At 36.6% G+C, this 9,328-nt stretch overlaps 1 long non-coding RNA gene across 1 annotated transcript; it reads left to right on the top strand.

Moving 5' to 3' along the window:
- Positions 1-1,820: 1,820 nt before the first annotated feature.
- Positions 1,821-3,844, top strand: LOC107556603 (uncharacterized). The gene is made up of 2 exons (XR_001605301.1): positions 1,821-2,003; positions 3,372-3,844. It is a non-coding gene; the product is annotated as an uncharacterized lncRNA (long non-coding RNA).
- The last annotated feature ends 5,484 nt before the right edge of the window (positions 3,845-9,328 follow it).

Genomic DNA, 9,328 nt, shown 5'->3' with positions numbered 1-9,328 from the left:
GGAGGCGAAACTCAATACTGTGGCTTTGTCTCAAACCCTAGCAAGGTGCCTACTTAGACAGCATTTTAGGGCATTGTATGCAAGCTCTCGATTTGAACATATTTTTGTATTGAAACTACATATTGAAGTATTGTTGTGCTTATTGAAGTAAGAACTTGTTAATTACGTAGGTCAGAATCAGACATGAGTGTAATTTAGTCTGTCATGAGCAATGTATGAGGACTGCTTTTGGTGTGATGCACATAAATGGCTGTCAATAGCCATATACAGTGCACACTGCAAAGTTTTGGCAGTGACAATCAGGAGCGAATCTCCTAAATTATTGTTTTGGGTTTGCTAATACAGTAGTCCCTCCCGAAATGTGACGATTGACATAGTGATAATCAGTGTTGGGGGTAACGCATTACAAGTAACGCGAGTTACATAATCAGATTACTTTTTTCAAGTAACTAGTAAAGTAACGCATTACTTTTTCAGATAAGTAACACAAGTTACTTCTTTTTTTTCCAATTTATTGACTGACAGCTCTCCTGTCCCCATGTTTAGAGAAATCAGATGTCACTGTAATTCTAAAATAAATATGAATATGCATTAATTCATCTCACTCACAAAAAAAAAAAAAATTCAGTATTCCTCAAAATGAATAAAAATAATGCAACTCAGAATATGACGCAAACCTGCAATAATTAAATGTTAAACAGCACAAATATGCTTTATGTATTTAATCCCATTCTATTAACAATGCCTTTGCAGAAGACCTTCGATGATCCAGTTCAAGCGTACTAATAAGCAACAATTACTCTAGACGAATATTTGTGTGTCTTTGTTTATTGCTGAAGTGTGTTGAAATGTCTTCTTCTGCATTCTACTGTACGGACGAAAATGTACTTTCCCTTCAGTCCGAGGCGCATTCATTTCACTCTTGGTGTGAAAAGGCTTTTATATTTGCCAAAAATAGAAATTTTATATTTTAAAAACAAACAGGCAAGCCCTGTCCAGATTTCAAAAGTAACGCAAAAGTAACGTAACACATTACTTTCCATAAAAAGTAACTAAGTACCGTAATTAGTTACTTTTTTTATGAAGTAACGCAATATTGTAATGCATTACTTTTAAAAGTAACTTTCCCCAACACTGGTGATAATAACCATAACAAAGATTTGGTTTCTGTAAAAATTATCATTTAAAAGTGATCAGAGTAAACATCCGCCACTTGTTAATAAACCCACAGAGGCATTTTGTTTATGTTCTGTATAGACTGCTGATTTTAATAAGCCATATGAGAGATTTAGTAGAAATGATAGGAGTTAAAAAAAAATGGTCAGACATTTATGATTTGACAAAAAGTTGTCAGAGCCTAGACTCATCTGTTAAATGTGCATGCTAACGTTATAGCCTATAGGAACATGAGGTCAGTTTGTGATCTAACATTTGAATTATGAGATTATATAACTCTTGGAAGTTCCACAGGCTGTGGAGGAAAGGTGGAGGAATGTTCTCAAGGGGTGTAAAAGTGAGCCAAATTACTGTAGCTATGTTTATTTAGCCTAATTGTTTAAAAATGACTACTAATTTGTCATATTTACAAATACAAGCTTAATTTCAGATGCATTCATGCTCGCATTTGAGCGTTTATTGGCAATCTAATCAAATCTGTCCCTGTTCACGCGTTTTATTATAGCCACACAACAGTGGGTGAGTGATCGAGCCGGGATTTGAGACACGGCCCGTGTCGGAAGCGGGGGAGACTCGCTCGCTTGTCCTCTCGGTCTCGGTACGCGCTCGGGATTGGCCGGCTACGGTTAAAAACACTCCCCTGTTCACGGATGAACACCCTTCCCCGACCGCATTCCTTCCGCTCTCGACTATTATGTAAAACACCCGCTTCTGTTCTCGAACGTTGACGGTAAAGTTGAGTTGTAAAGCGAGATATTTGTAACTTTCTGTTGATTTTTACGGTATCGAGTGGAGCGCGATGGTGCTGAAGTCCGAGGACGGTGTCGGTGAGTGACTGACGATCGGCAGCTGTTACTTATTCTGCATTAAAACAGATGTCAAGTGTGACTTCTAAGAGATCGATTAAAATAAGCTGACATTTGATTCACTATTGCAGCGCTTTAGCTCCTTTAGAATATGATATTTACATATTTTACTCTTTTTTTTTCTATAAAGCGTGTTATGTCCACAAGGTTTTTATTTTGATTTAGTTGGGAGCAAACTAGCTTTAAATAAATAAGTAAATGTGATGGTCTTATTTCATGGTTCTCAAGCGCCATGCTCAGACAAAGTTTGACCAAATATGTCAAACACACACTTTAGTGCTCATAACTAAACACCAAAAAACGTACTTTGAGAGTCAAAACGATTTGAAGGCTATTATGAGTGTAATGCTGTCATACTGTGGCTCAGGGTTGTTATAGACGAGCAGTGTTGGGGAAAGTTACTTTTAAAAGTAATGCGTTACAATATTGCGTTACTCCATAAAAAAGTAACTAATTACGGTACTTAGTTACTTTTTATGGAAAGTAATGCGTTACGTTACTTTTGTGTTACTTTTGAAATCTGGACAGGGCTTGCTTGTTTGTTTTTCAAATATAAAAGTTCTATTTTTGGCAAATATGAAAGCTAGTACGGTTGAACTGGACCATCGAAGGTCAGAAGCAACAGAATGGGATTAAATACATAAAGCATATTTGTGCTGTTTAACATTTAATTATTGCATATTCTGAGTTGCATTATTTTTATTCATTTTGAGGAATATCTGAATCTTTGTGAGTGAGATGAATGAATGCATATTCATATTTATTTTGAACTACAGTAACATCTTCTGAGTTCTTTCAACATGGCGACAGCAGAGCTGTCAATCAATAAATTGGAAAAAAAAGTAACTTGCGTTACTTATCTGAAAAAGTTGCTCAGATATTCTCTTGTAAATTAAAAAGTAATGCGTTACTTTACTAGTTACTTGAAAAAAGTAATCTGATTACGTAACTCGCGTTACTTGTAATGAGTTACCCCCCAACACTGTAGACAACAATACTCCTCACATGTGAACTGTCCATCATCTTTTCTTAGTTGAGTATGCAGTTATGTTGTGAATTATTCATCGTGAACGAAAGGCCTCACTGGTCTTGACGAGTAATGAATGTGTTTTGTTGTTCCATCGTGATCCTTGTTTAAAAATAGGCTATGTGCAAATGCCTCGGCAGATATGCTTTCTGTTACTTGTGCTTGATCGCTGTAGAAAGTTTGTGTTTTTGCATGGGTGTTAAACCTTTTTTGACAACTATGTCCTCACTTCTATTAATTCTGACTCTTCTATTTTTTTTCTGCGTATGTACCTGTAATGTTTAATTTGTCTGTCTTCCTAGTGTGACTCAGACAGGCTGCAACTTGTCCAGACTCCTGAAGTCTGAGGCAATATCCAGCATACCACTGAATACATGAGCAGCATTTCTCTTTGAATTCCCTGCTTTTTAAGCAGCATGTTTCCTGGACGTTTAACAGTATATTGTAACGTGCTGTAGTCGTGTGTGTTTGTAACACTTGTTGTCTGATGGTGAGGAATGTAGCTCAGCTGTCTGGGTTCGGTGAAGGGGGTTGGGATGTTTTCTAGGAGAATGCTGAATGCTGATATCTCAATCTCGCATAGCCAGACTTTTGACTATCGAGTATCAACGTACACATATTCTTCACTTTGCAAGTGTTCCAAGAACCATCCACAAAGGAAGAATTTCAACAGAATACATGTTGGCCCAAGCACAAAGCACAGCATGCAATTTTGCTTGAGCATTTCTTGTTTACATGCTGCAAAAAATCTCATACAAAACTGTAAAAAAAAAAATTATATACTGATTATATATCACAAACATATCAAGAAGATTGAGCCTTTATCATATCCATTTGCAAGAACTTCTTCAGAAGCATTCATATTTGTATAAACCTGTAAACATGTGTGTGTTCAGTTTCTTAAGCTTTCATCAAATTATGTTTGATCCCAAAGCATTACTAATATATAATTATAATTATTATATGTTATTACTAATATGTAATACTGCTAAATGAATAAATGTAAATGTAACTCCACTTCACGGCAAGACTGACTGTACTTTTCCCCCACCTATTTATCATTTTTAATTTAAATAAATATACATGAAATATTGATTGGTGTTGATATTTGTCTGTTTGAAATATATTGGTTAACAGATTATTGTATATCCAGGTTTTTCAGATTCCGAAGTTTGAACAACATATTTACATAATTTTTTTATACTTGAATACTTGTAATTACATATTGCAACATGGCTGGTGTTGAAAAGTACGTGTGGTTAGAGCTCTTTCCCATAGTAAGGGTGTGGGCTGTCTAAAGCGCCGCTTGAGAAAGAGACTTGACAGGAAATGTCACCTTAAACTGAACCCTGGCAGGAAGAAGCCTTCATCTCATTGCCCTTTAAAACTTAGTGCAGCTAAGGATCATGGGAAATGCAGTGCTGATTAATATTATTAGCGTTTGACTTGAGTTAGTTAAGCTGCAGTGTAAAATGGGGTGGTATTGATTTTTAGTTTCTCAGCTCAGCTCTGCTCAGTTTCCTGTCTGTGCGCTGTTGATTATCTGTGTGACCGCTGTGGTCACGTGACTTCCTGTCATGTGTGCGTTAGGCGCTGTGTTAAGCAAGTAAAGGGCATGTGGGATGTTGACTGTGTTTCGGTGTTGTTATCATCAATAGATATACAGGACATAGATGTTTATAGTGGTACATTTAGGCTACATGGACAGTAGGGCTGTCAAAATGGCTGAAAAACTAAATTTGAATTTTTCACTTAAATATGATAAATTCAAATTATATTCGAATTTAAAATGCATAATTTCAGTTAGGGTGAAGAAAAGCTTTTGGCTTCTCTCTTGAGGCCACAAGAGGGTGCATCGAGCAAAAAAAAGAGTACTAATGCACGTTTATTCAAAGCATAAGATAACATGACTATCCGTGAAAAAAAGTGCATAATGTTTAAAATAATGTATAGTTTAATACATAGGGCCAAAAGCCAATCACACATTTTTCAGTACATTTTTCATTTAAAAACACGAGTTGCAGTTGTATGGGGGAAAAAACCATAAAGTCTCGAGATATGTTTTTTCAGAGTTGAACTTGCATTAACTTTACATGGCTTTCTAAACATGCAGCTTCTTTTGTGCGAGACGAGAGTGCAACGGTGATAGATGTCCCTCTAGAAAATGTGCGAAATATGCATTTTGTGTGAACGGCTTGGTTTCAGTTTTGATGTAAACAAGATCTTCTCCGCATTGATGTTCTCTTTTCCCGCAATATTTGTAATTAACAACACAGCAGCGCCGCATCTAGTGGCTTCAACTGGATAGGCTAACAAAAACATTAAAATTAATTTTAAATTCGACGAATATTCGAAATTCACTTTTTTTTTTGACAGCCCTAATGGACAGCAAACATCTGTGATATGCTTTTGACTGTCACTTTAAATAAATGAATCCATTCATCCTTCAGTTTATAAAATCACGTAAAAGTTGCATTTGCAGTTTAGCAGTAGAAGTCTGTGTTTATCAGACTTTGTAGTAAGATGTTTATATGACATGAGCAAACATCGTCACTCCCGTTTAACATGCAATTTTTAAGCAATTTTAAATTTGGTAAGCGTGGTTATATTTACCGCCATTTCTGCCTTCACATACCCCAGTGCACAGCACAATGATGGACTCACATACAGAAGGTGTGATACTGGCCACTGTTTTATTCTACTTATGTCAAATGCAAAAACACATTTCTGTGCATGTATTGGATGGCTGTTAGGCACTTGGATGGACATTGAAATGTGATTGCTCTGCTCTCGTGTTGTTTGTGTCGTTTCTGGATGACGAGCAGACAGTGGTGGCAGTGAGTTGTGTTGACAAAGTTCAAGTGGATGGAAAATTTTGGAACGTCACAGAGTTCATTCATGATATTGTGTGAATAACATAGTAATGCAATTTCAAGAGTTTACATGCCAGCTTATTGTGATTAAAATTAAAATTGCTAAAATTAGCATAGGCCACATGTGTTATAATGATTATGGTTACTACACTTTTGAGCTTAATCGCATCAGTTTGATTATTGTGTTTACACGAGGTAACGTTTAATCATGATATTGCCCAAATCTCATTATAATTGCATTATGAGGGCACATGTAAACGTAGGCTAGTCAATGACTTTATTATCTAGGGTGCTTTAAAACAATTCAAGCTTCACATTTCTACTTTCAAAACCTCTTGAGTTTTTGCCCCAGACTTTCATTGTATATGCCTTACCCTTTACACAATATTTGCTTGTTTTTATAATCTGAAGCTTGAAAGCATTGACAGCATGCTTTACATAGAGCTTAACTGTGAACTCAGAATGTCAACAGTATGAGGATGACGCTTTTCTATTCTCACATTACCCCTGTCCCACGAACTGTGGTTTAAATAGCTAATGCTATTTTTTAAATGTCAAATAATATTTATTGTTTATATTATTTAATATCACCTTTTATGCATTTCAGATTAAAGTTGCCATTGTGTGTGATTATGATGCATGTAATTGCGGGAGCTGGAGCCCTCCAAAACTTTTGGATGGTGTTTTTTGTTAAATGGGTCAGTTTGGGTAGGCTACTGAATTAAATTTGTACTTATGTCAGACAACGGTTGAACTGTTTTGTTAAGTAGTGCGGGTGCTGCATTACCAGTTTAACTGGCCTACATAAAGCCCAGACCTGAAACCCACTGGTTCACTTTCACTGAATGTTCATGCTGCTTTTCTTCAGTGCAATCAAAGAGGATATTTTGGACATTCTGTTTGACATAATTTTCATTTATAGGTGAACTATCCCTTTAGACATGGTTTAAAAACCAGAGGCCAATGCCTCTTCATGAATGAAAAAATATGGTCACACTTTATTTTAAGGTCCAATTCTCGCTATTGCCAAACCATTAGCTATGACTTTTGCCTCAATAAACTGCTAATTTCCTGCTTATAGTTAGGTAGTTGTTAAGTTTAGGTATTGGGTAGGATTAGGGATGTAAAATATCAGATCATGCAGAATATGTGCAAAAAAATTTAATATTAAGAAATGTTGTGAATAATTGCTATCATTTCCCATGGTAATTGGCACTATCAGATCGAAAGGATCGCTGTCTCATTCTGGGTCTATAGTCATATGTGGTGTTTACTCATCAGATTTCTCCTGTACGCTTTCATTTGTTCACATAAACAGCAGGATGTTTACTCTGCAGAGCTTCAGGATGTTTGCTCAGCACAGCGGCCCGTCTGCTCCGGGCTCCCCCTCACAGATCGCACATCAGATCTGCAGCAAAACCCTCCGGTGCCCCATGATTGTTTAGCTAGGCTAATGATAAAAATAAGTTAGTCTGCATTCCTCATACACAGCTTGAAACAGTCTGTTGTTGTTGTTCGTGTTATTTTTGGCTTATGTCTGCTGCACTGATTCCCTGGCTTTCACTTGCTCACGTGAGCCGTGTGATATTGAAATGTGTCATCTCTCTGGAGTTCTGCCCTTGACTTATTTAAGACCCTCTCAGGATGCGCTGAAGGTGACGGATTCCAGGAAGACACATTTAAAGATGATCATAGGCCTTGATGAGCTGTCATATTAATCACGCTCTTATTAATTTGATCAGCATAGATGAGCTGCATACAGTGGGCCCACAACTGTAAAGATATAAAGAGAAAACTTTAAGAAATGAATGATGTTGACATGAACATATTTTACTTTTGTACTATAAAAATATTTCTGTCATGACAACTCTCTGAGGGATTGGCATGGTAATGTACATGGCAATGTTAATGTATTTGGTCTTGGCGGAATAGATCTGCTAAGCTGCTGCTGTTGCGGCAGAGCAAGTACCGAGACTTACTACTGCCAATACATCCACAACATGCTGCTGTGAGCATGTAAGAAATACTGCTGCTGCAAATATAACATACATGAAATAACCCCCATATAACATACTTAAACCACCTCGTAGCAGATCTATACAGGTGGAGCTGGAGAAGGTGGAGGGTTTCTGAAGCAAGCTGCAACTGCTATGGCAAGCACTAGTCATATATTTGAATGTTGAGCAGCGAGCTCATTGGCTACCGATACAGGAGAGAACCAATCAGCTGTGCCATGTGATAATGATGTCATTAGGTCAGATTGAGTTAGACCTGTTGGACTGCGCCATCTAGAGTTTCATGCCAGAACTCTGTATATATTTGAAGTTATACAATAAAAAACACAGCAGCTGTAGTTACCAGAACTTTACTGTAAAAAATTTGGAAACTGATGCTGATTAATTTGTTAATATACCAAATTACTTAAATCTGTTTTTACTTTTATAATATATTGGCATTGGCACCTACCTAGAAGGTGCTCTATGTCAAATACACAAATACAATTTTTTTTTTACGTTATTTGTAATTACATTGTAGTATTCTACAATCATAAAATGTGCATAACTAATAAGAAACTTAGACACTTAATAAGAAACCTACGCTTACAAAAACTGTAAATTTACTAGTAATTTTACTGTAAAATTACATGGAATGTTCCATTTGATATATAATAATTTTTCACTGTATATAGAGTACGGGAACTTACCATTAACCAATTAACAGGTTTTTACTGTAGAATTGTTATGGTCTTTTACCATTAAAATTATGATCGATTTTAGTGTCCAAATACATTTGTAGGACCTTGCATAGAAATGAAACCCATGACCTTTACATTGATAGTGCCATGCTCTGTTTGAACTACGTCAGCGTTACATTTACACTGCAAATAGTCTGTGTGAGTGACGTGAATGTGACTTTTTGGCCTGAGTGAGACCGATGACATTTCCTCCCCTGCTTGCCCTTCACATACCGAGGTAATGTGGCTCTAATGTAATGCAGCTTTGCAAAATATTCATGAGTATTCAAGAGACTTTATTAGCAAGTACATGAGGTACACCTAAATCAAGCAAACTGTGGTTGGTCAGATTGTATGTCCTGAGAGTTTAATGTGGAATGTGGACCAGAATGACAATATGAGACTAAATTATAAAGTAAACTTTAGAAAAAAACTCATTGTTTTCTTTGTCCTTTGGCTGGCACTGATATAACTTGAGCCAAGTAACTGGATCCCTCCTGTGGACAGTGTATCTGCTTGATCTAGAAAAAAAATGGAGTGAACAAATTAGGAGTGAACATCTGCAAGAAAGACTTGAGAATGACCACTAGATGGGGCTTCCTTGTTTGTGATGGCATGATGTCTGAGAGAGGAGGGAGGAGAGAGGAGAGAG

This window comes from Sinocyclocheilus grahami, unplaced genomic scaffold, assembly GCF_001515645.1.
Source record: "Sinocyclocheilus grahami isolate Dianchi unplaced genomic scaffold, SAMN03320097.WGS_v1.1 scaffold574.1, whole genome shotgun sequence".
Lineage (NCBI taxonomy): Eukaryota > Metazoa > Chordata > Actinopteri > Cypriniformes > Cyprinidae > Sinocyclocheilus > Sinocyclocheilus grahami.
The sequence above is the reverse complement of the archived record's forward strand: the minus strand, read 5'-3'. Positions and strand labels throughout refer to the sequence as shown.